The sequence below is a fragment of the Lissotriton helveticus genome, chromosome 2_1 (assembly GCF_964261635.1).
Source record: "Lissotriton helveticus chromosome 2_1, aLisHel1.1, whole genome shotgun sequence".
NCBI lineage: Eukaryota > Metazoa > Chordata > Amphibia > Caudata > Salamandridae > Lissotriton > Lissotriton helveticus.
Window position 1 is genome coordinate 299,226,843 of NC_136059.1, and position 7,500 is coordinate 299,234,342.

Consider the following 7,500-nt stretch of genomic DNA (forward strand, 5'->3'; position numbering starts at 1 on the left):
TACTAGGGACAGGGTACGCCCGGACGCCCCTCCAAGGCTGGTGGTTCTCTGCCATGGGGACCAGATAGGCTATGCCTGGGTAACACCTCCCTAGGCCACCCGTGGCTTCCTTCCGCCAGGCCGACGGCATGTCAAATTGCCCAGGACGGGCTCCATGGCTCTTGGGCAGTCGTCCCCTGGGCGCCCGGGGCTCCATCCACCCCGGCGGCATGGAAAAGTGCCCAGGACGGGCTCCATGCGTCCCGGGCATTCGTCCCCCGGGCGTGTCCGGGGCTCCATCCAGGCTGACGGTATGGCAGAGTGCCCGGGTCGGGCTCCATGGTTTTCACGGTGGTCCTCCCCTGGGTGTCTGGGGGCTCCAGGCCGAAGGCATGGAAAAGTACCCAGGACGGGCTCCATGCGTCCCGGGCATTCGTCCCCCGGGCGTCCGGGGCTCAATCCAGGCTGACGGTATAGCAGAGTGCCCGGGTCGGGCTCCATGGTTTTCACGGTGGTCCTCCCCTGGGTGTCTGGGGGCTCCAGGCCGAAGGCATGGAAAAGTGCCCAGGACGGGCTCCATGCGTCCCGGGCATTCGTCCCGGGACGGGGACGGGGACAGGGACAGGGTCAGGGTCGGGAGAGTCCAGGCGGCTTCACTTCCGTGTCCAGCCATCTGATCGGCCAGATTCCCTCGGCCATCTGGTCGCCCGGATCCCCTCGGGCATCTGGTCGCCCGCAACGCTTTCCTATGGGGCGACCAGATGGCCGAACTTCCCTGGAAGTCTTGATGAGGTGCCATTTGACGCCCGGATCCCAGCGAGGGCTCCATGAGGTCGGGTACATTCGCGCCTTGGGTCCCCTCTGTCACCTCGCGTGCACAGATTACAAGAAAAGGGGGTAATTTTGCTCCGGATTACTAGGGAGAAGGGTACGCCTGGACACCCCTCCGAGGTTGGTGGTTCTCTGCCATGGGGACCAGATGGGCTATGCCTGGGCAAAACCTCCCTAGGCCACCCGGGGCTTCCTTCCTCCAGGCCAACTGCATGTCAAATTGCCCAGGACGGGCTCCATGGCTCCTGGGCAGTCGTCCCCCGGGCGTCCGGGGCTCCATCCAGGCTGACGGCATGGAAAAGTGCCCAGGACAGGCTCCATGCGTCCCGGGCATTCATCCCCCGGGCGTCCGGGGCTCCATCCAGGCTGACGGCATGGCAGAGTGCCCGGGTCGGGATCCATGGTTTCCAGGGATGTCCTCCCCTGGATGTCTGGGGGCTCCAGGCCGAATGCATGGAAAAGTGCCCAGGACGGGCTCCATGCGTCCCGGGCATTCGTCCCCTGGGCGTCCGGGGCTCCATCTAGGCTGACGGTATGGCAGAGTGCCCGGGTCGGGCTCCATGGTTTTCACGGTGGTCCTCCCCTGGGTGTCTGGGGGCTCCAGGCCGAAGGCACGGAAAAGTGCCCAGGACGGGCTCCATGCGTCCCGGTCACTCGTACCCCGGGCGTCCGGGGCTCCATCCAGGCTGACGGCATGGCAGCGTGCCCGGGTCGGGCTCCATGGGTCCCGGGCAGCCCTCCCCCGGGCGTCCGGGGCTCCCACCTCCAGGCAGACGGCATGTCAAAGTGCCCAGGACGGGCTCCATGAGTCTGGGACAGCCCTCCCCCGGGCGTCTGGGACACCCATCTCCATGAGGCCAACGGCATAGGCAAAGTACCCAGGACGGGCTCCATGGGTCCCGGGCAGACCTCCCCCCGGGCGTCCGGGGGTCCCACCTCCAGGCCGACGGAATGTCAAAGTACCCAGGACGGGCTCCACGGGTCCCGGGCATTCCTCCCCCAGGTCGTCCGGGCCCTAGAGCTCCGGTGGTCCAACCTGCGCCTGAGGCCCAGCCGGGGTCCAAGAGCCCTGCCTTGCGTGGGCAGGCAGTCAGGAACCCTACCGCGAAGGCTTGGGGTGGATGGGGAGCTGGGAGTCCTTTCGATCCGGGCCATCTGGTCGCCCGCGATGCTTTCCAATGGGGCGACCAGATGGCCGGGCTTCCATGGAAGTCCCGATGAGGTGCCATTCGCCTCCCGGATCCCAGCTAGGGCTCCATGAGCTCGGGTTCTTTTACGCCTTGGGTCCCCTCTGTCACCTCGCGTGCACGGATTGCAAGAAAGGGGGGTAACTTCCCTCCGGATTACTAGGGGCTGGGTACGCCCGGACACCTCTCCAGGGCTGGTGGTCCTCTGCCCGGGGACCAGATGAGATATGCCTGGGCAACACCTCCCCCGGGCGTCTGGGGGCTCCATTCTCCGGGCCAACGGCATGGCTCAATGCCCAGGACGGGCTCCACGTGTCCCGGACAGACCGCCCCTGGGCGTCCGGGGCACCCATCTCCAGGAGGCCAACGGGATGGCAAAGTACCCGGGAAGGGCTCCACGGGTCCCGGGCAGCCTTCCCCCGGGCGTCCGGGGCTCCCACCTCCAGGCCGACGGCATGTCACACTGCCCAGGACGGGCTCCATGGGCCCCGGACAGACCTCCCCGGGGCGTCCGGGGCACCCATCTCCAGGAGGCCAACAGCGTTGCAAAGTACCCGGAAAGGACTCCACGGGTACCGGGCAGTCCTCCCCCGGGCGTCCGGGGCACCCATCTCCATGAGGCCAACGGCATTGGCAAAGTACCCGGGAGGGGCTCCACGGGTCCCGGGCAGGCCTCCCCCGGGCGTCCGGGGCACCCATCTCCAGGAGGCCAACAGCGTTGCAAAGTACCCGGAAAGGACTCCACGGGTACCGGGCAGTCCTCCCCCGGGCGTCCGGGGCACCCATCTCCATGAGGCCAACGGCATTGGCAAAGTACCCGGGGAGGGCTCCACGGGTCCCGGACAGCCTTCCCCCGGGCGTCCGGGGCTCCCACCTCCAGGCCGACGGCATGTCACACTGCCCAGGACGGGCTCCATGGGCCCCGGACAGACCTCCCCCCGGGCGTCCGGGGCACCCATCTCCAGGAGGCCAACGGGATGGCAAAGTACCCGGGAAGGGCTCCACGGGTCCCGGGCAGCCTTCCCCCGGGCGTCCGGGGCTCCCACCTCCAGGCCGACGGCATGTCACACTGCCCAGGACGGGCTCCATGGGCCCCGGACAGACCTCCCCCGGGCGTCCGGGGCACCCATCTCCAGGAGGCCAACGGGATGGCAGAGTAACCAGGAAGGGCTCCATGGGTCCCGGGCAGCCCTCCCCCGGGCGTCCGGGGCTCCCACCTCCAGGACGACGGCATGTCAAAGTGCCCAGGGCGGGCTCCACGGGCCCCGGGCAGCCCTCCCCCCGGGCGTTCGGGGCACACATCTCCAGGAGGCCAACGGCATTGGCAAAGTACCCGGGAAGGGCTCCACGGGTCCCGACCAGGCTTCCCACGGGCGTCCCGGGCACCCTCCTCCAGGCCGACGGCATGTCAAAGTGTCCAGGACGGGCTCCACGGGTACCAGGCAGTCCTCCCCCGGGCGTCCGGGGCTCCCATCTCCAGGCCAACGGCATGGCTCAATGCCCAGGACGGGCTCCATGGGTCCCGCGCAGGCCTCCCCCGGACGCGTCCGGGGCAACCATCTCCATGAGGCCAACGGCATTGGCAAAGTACCCGGGAAGGGCTCCACGGGTCCCGGGCAGGCCTCCCCCGGGCGTCCGGGGCTCCCATCTCCAGGCCAACGGCATGGCTCAATGCCCAGGACGGGCTCCATGGGTCCCGCGCAGGCCTCCCCCGGACGCGTCCGGGGCAACCATCTCCATGAGGCCAACGGCATTGGCAAAGTACCCGCGAAGGGCTCCACGGGTCCCGGGCAGGCCTCCCCCGGGCGTCCAGGGCACCCACCTCCAGGCCGACGGCATGTAAAAGTGCCCAGGACCAGTTCCACGGGTCCCGGGCAGTCCTCCCCCGGGCGTCCGGGGCTCCCTTCCCCGGGCCAAAGCATTCCAGAGTGCCCAGGACGGGCTCCACGGGTCCCGGGCGTCCAGGGCTCCCTTCCCCGGGCCAACGGCTTGTCAGAGTGCCCAGGACGGGCTCCACGGGCCCCGGGCATCCGGGGCACCCTTCCCCGGGCCAGCGGCATGTCAGAGTGCCCAGGACGAGTTCCACGGGACCCGGACGTCCGGGGCTCCCTTCCCCGGGCCAACGGCTTACAGGAGTGCCCAGGACGGGCTCCACAGGTCCCGGTCGTCTGGGGCTCCCTTCCCCGGGCCAACAGCTTGTCAGAGTGCCCAGGACGGGCTCCACGGGTCCCGGGCAGTCCTCCCCCGGGCCAACAGCAGGTCAGAGTGCCCAGGACGGGCTCCACGGGTCCCGGGCAGCTCCATGCCCAAACCCATTTGAAAACCCGCCGCAGCGAAGGGGTTATAGGCGGCCATCTATTCAAATGCACAAATGCATGCTGTGACATCGCATTCCTTTACAGCGAGATGCCTTGGCATCGCAAGTCAGTAGATCAACTTGATCTAGAGGACACACAAACTAAAGGCATAATACAATCTATTTTTCAAACTCCAACCTGCGCAACAGGAGGGAAAGTGTTGATATACTAGCCCCTTCAGTGCTAATGACGGCTCCAGCTCGTCATGATTCCAGTAGGGAAGGTGTTGGTACATTCCTTATGTTGGAGCGCCATCTAGAGCAAGTCCGGTAGATAATGTGTTTGCAATAGTAGCGCGCAATGCTTTCCAATGGGGCGACCAGATTGCCGGGCTTACATGGAAGGCCTGAGGTCCAGGGGAGGGCGGCCTCCCCATCCCGGGCGCTGTCCTTGGTCCTGCTGCGTGGCAGGGTGCCCGGGACGGGGTCCTGGAGGGCCCGGGGAGGCTTCCCCTGCGCCTCCGGGCTTGGGAGCCCAGGCTGGGTCCAGGGGCCCGGCCGGGCCCCGGGTCGGGTGCCACGGCCCTGGGCCCTGTCTCCCAGCCTGCCGCACTGCCAAGGGCCCGGGGAGCCTCCCCTTGCTTGGCTGGGTTCAGGAGCAGTGGCTAGGGCCCCTGAGGGCCCGGGGAGGGCGGCCTCCCCACCCCGGGCTCTGTCCTTGGTCCTGCTGCGTGGCAGGGTGCCCGGGACGGGGTCCGGAGGGACCGGGGAGGCGTCCCATGCGCCTCCGGGCTTGGGAGCCCCGGCTGCGTCCAGGGGCCCGGCCGGGCCCCGGGTCGGGTGCCACGGCCCTGGGCCCTGTCTCCCAGCCTGCCGCACTGCCAAGGGCCCGGGAAGGGGTTCCGATGTGCCCGGGGAGCCTCCCCTTGCTTGGCTGGGTTCAGGAGCAGTGGCTAGGGCCCCTGAGGGCCCGGGGAGGGCGGCCTCCCCACCCCGGGCTCTGTCCTTGGTCCTGCTGCGTGGCAGGGTGCCCGGGACGGGGTCCGGAGGGACCGGGGAGGCGTCCCATGCGCCTCCGGGCTTGGGAGCCCCGGCTGCGTCCAGGGGCCCGGCCGGGCCCCGGGTCGGGTGCCACGGCCCTGGGCCCTGTCTCCCAGCCTGCCGCACTGCCAAGGGCCCGGGAAGGGGTTCCGATGTGCCCGGGGAGCCTCCCCTTGCTTGGCTGGGTTCAGGAGCAGTGGCTAGGGCCCCTGAGGGCCCGGGGAGGGCGGCCTCCCCACCCCGGGCTCTGTCCTTGGTCCTGCTGCGTGGCAGGGTGCCCGGGACGGGGTCCGGAGGGACCGGGGAGGCGTCCCATGCGCCTCCGGGCTTGGGAGCCCCGGCTGCGTCCAGGGGCCCGGCCGGGCCCCGGGTCGGGTGCCACGGCCCTGGGCCCTGTCTCCCAGCCTGCCGCACTGCCAAGGGCCCGGGAAGGGGTTCCGATGTGCCCGGGGAGCCTCCCCTTGCTTGGTTGGGTTCAGGAGCAGTGGCTAGGGCCCCTGAGGGCCCGGGGAGGGCGGCCTCCCCACCCCGGGCTCTGTCCTTGGTCCTGCTGCGTGGCAGGGTGCCCGGGACGGGGTCCGGAGGGACCGGGGAGGCGTCCCATGCGCCTCCGGGCTTGGGAGCCCCGGCTGGGTCCAGGGGCCCGGCCGGGCCCCGGGTCGGGTGCCACGGCCCTGGGCCCTGTCTCCCAGCCTGCCGCACGGCCAAGGGCCCGGGAAGGGGTTCTGATGTGCCCGGGGAGCCTCCCCTTGCTTGGCTGGGTTCAGGAGCAGTGGCTAGGGCCCCTGAGGGCCCGGGGAGGGCGGCCTCCCCACCCCGGGCTCTGTCCTTGGTCCTGCTGCGTGGCAGGGTGCCCGGGACGGGGTCCGGAGGGACCGGGGAGGCGTCCCATGCGCCTCCGGGCTTGGGAGCCCCGGCTGGGTCCAGGGGCCCGGGCGGGCCCCGGGTCGGGTGCTCAGGCCCTGGGCCCTGTCTCCCAGCCTGCCGCACTGCCAAGGGCCCGGAAAGGGGTTCCGATGTGCCCGGGGAGCCTCCCCTTGCTTGTCTGTGTTCAGGAGCTCCATCCGGGGCCCCTGAGGGCCCTCGGGGAGGGTGGCCTCCCCACCCCGGGCTCCGTCCTGGGTCCTGCCGCGGGGCAGGGTGCCCGGGACGGGGTCCGGCGGGCCCGGGGAGGCTTCCCCTGTGCCTCCGGGCCTGGGAGCCCCGGCTGGGTCCAGGGGCCCGGTCGGGGCCCCGGGTCGGGCGCTCCGGCCCTGGGCCCGGTCCCCCGGGCTGCCGCTCCACCCAGGGCCCAGGACAGGGGTCCGTCGGTCCCTTGCAGGCCTCCCCTGCTTGTCAAGGTGTAAGCGGGCCCCGGGTCGGAGGGCCCGCCGGCCCCTGGCAGCCTCCATGGCTGTGGCCCGGCTGGGGCCCCGGGCCTCCGGCCCGCCATGCCCCGGGCGCCCGCTCCCTCCTTTGTGGGGGCACGGGGCGACCGGATGGCATCCCTTTCGTGCCCGGCCATCTGGTCGCCCGGATCCCCTCGGCCATCTGGTCTCCCGGATCCCCTCGGCCATCTGGTCTCCAGGATCCCCTCGGCCATCTGGTCTCCCGGATCGCCTCGGCCATCTGGTCGCCCGCAATGCTTTCCAATGGGGGCGACCAGATGGCCGAACTTCCCTGGAAGTCCCGATGAGGTGCCATTTGCCTCCCGGATCCCAGCGAGGGCTCCAGGAGGTCGGGTACTTTCGCGCCTTGGGTCCCCTCTGTCACCTCTAGTGCACGGATTACAAGAAAGGGGGGTAATTTTCCTCCGGATTACTAGGGAGAGGGTCAGTCAGACCTCCGTGTGGTCTGGCGATTCTGAATCAGGGGAAGGCAGGACCCGGGCCCTCCCGCCGGGGCCCCCAGGGGCCTGGGTACGCACCTGCTGCTTAGCCCCCTTGCCGATGGGCCTTTTCCTCCGAGTTTGCTCAGGCAGGTCCCCGCGAGGTCTGGCCATGCTGAGACGGGGCCAGGCAGCACCCGGGCCCGCCCGCCGGGGCCCCCAGGGGCCCGGGAATGCACCTGCCTCTCAGCCCTTTCCCGATGGTCCTTTTTCTCCGAGTTTTTTTCCACAGTCTGACCTCCGATAGGTCCGGCGGTTCCGAATCAGGGGAAGGCAGGACCCGGGCCCGCCCGCCGGGG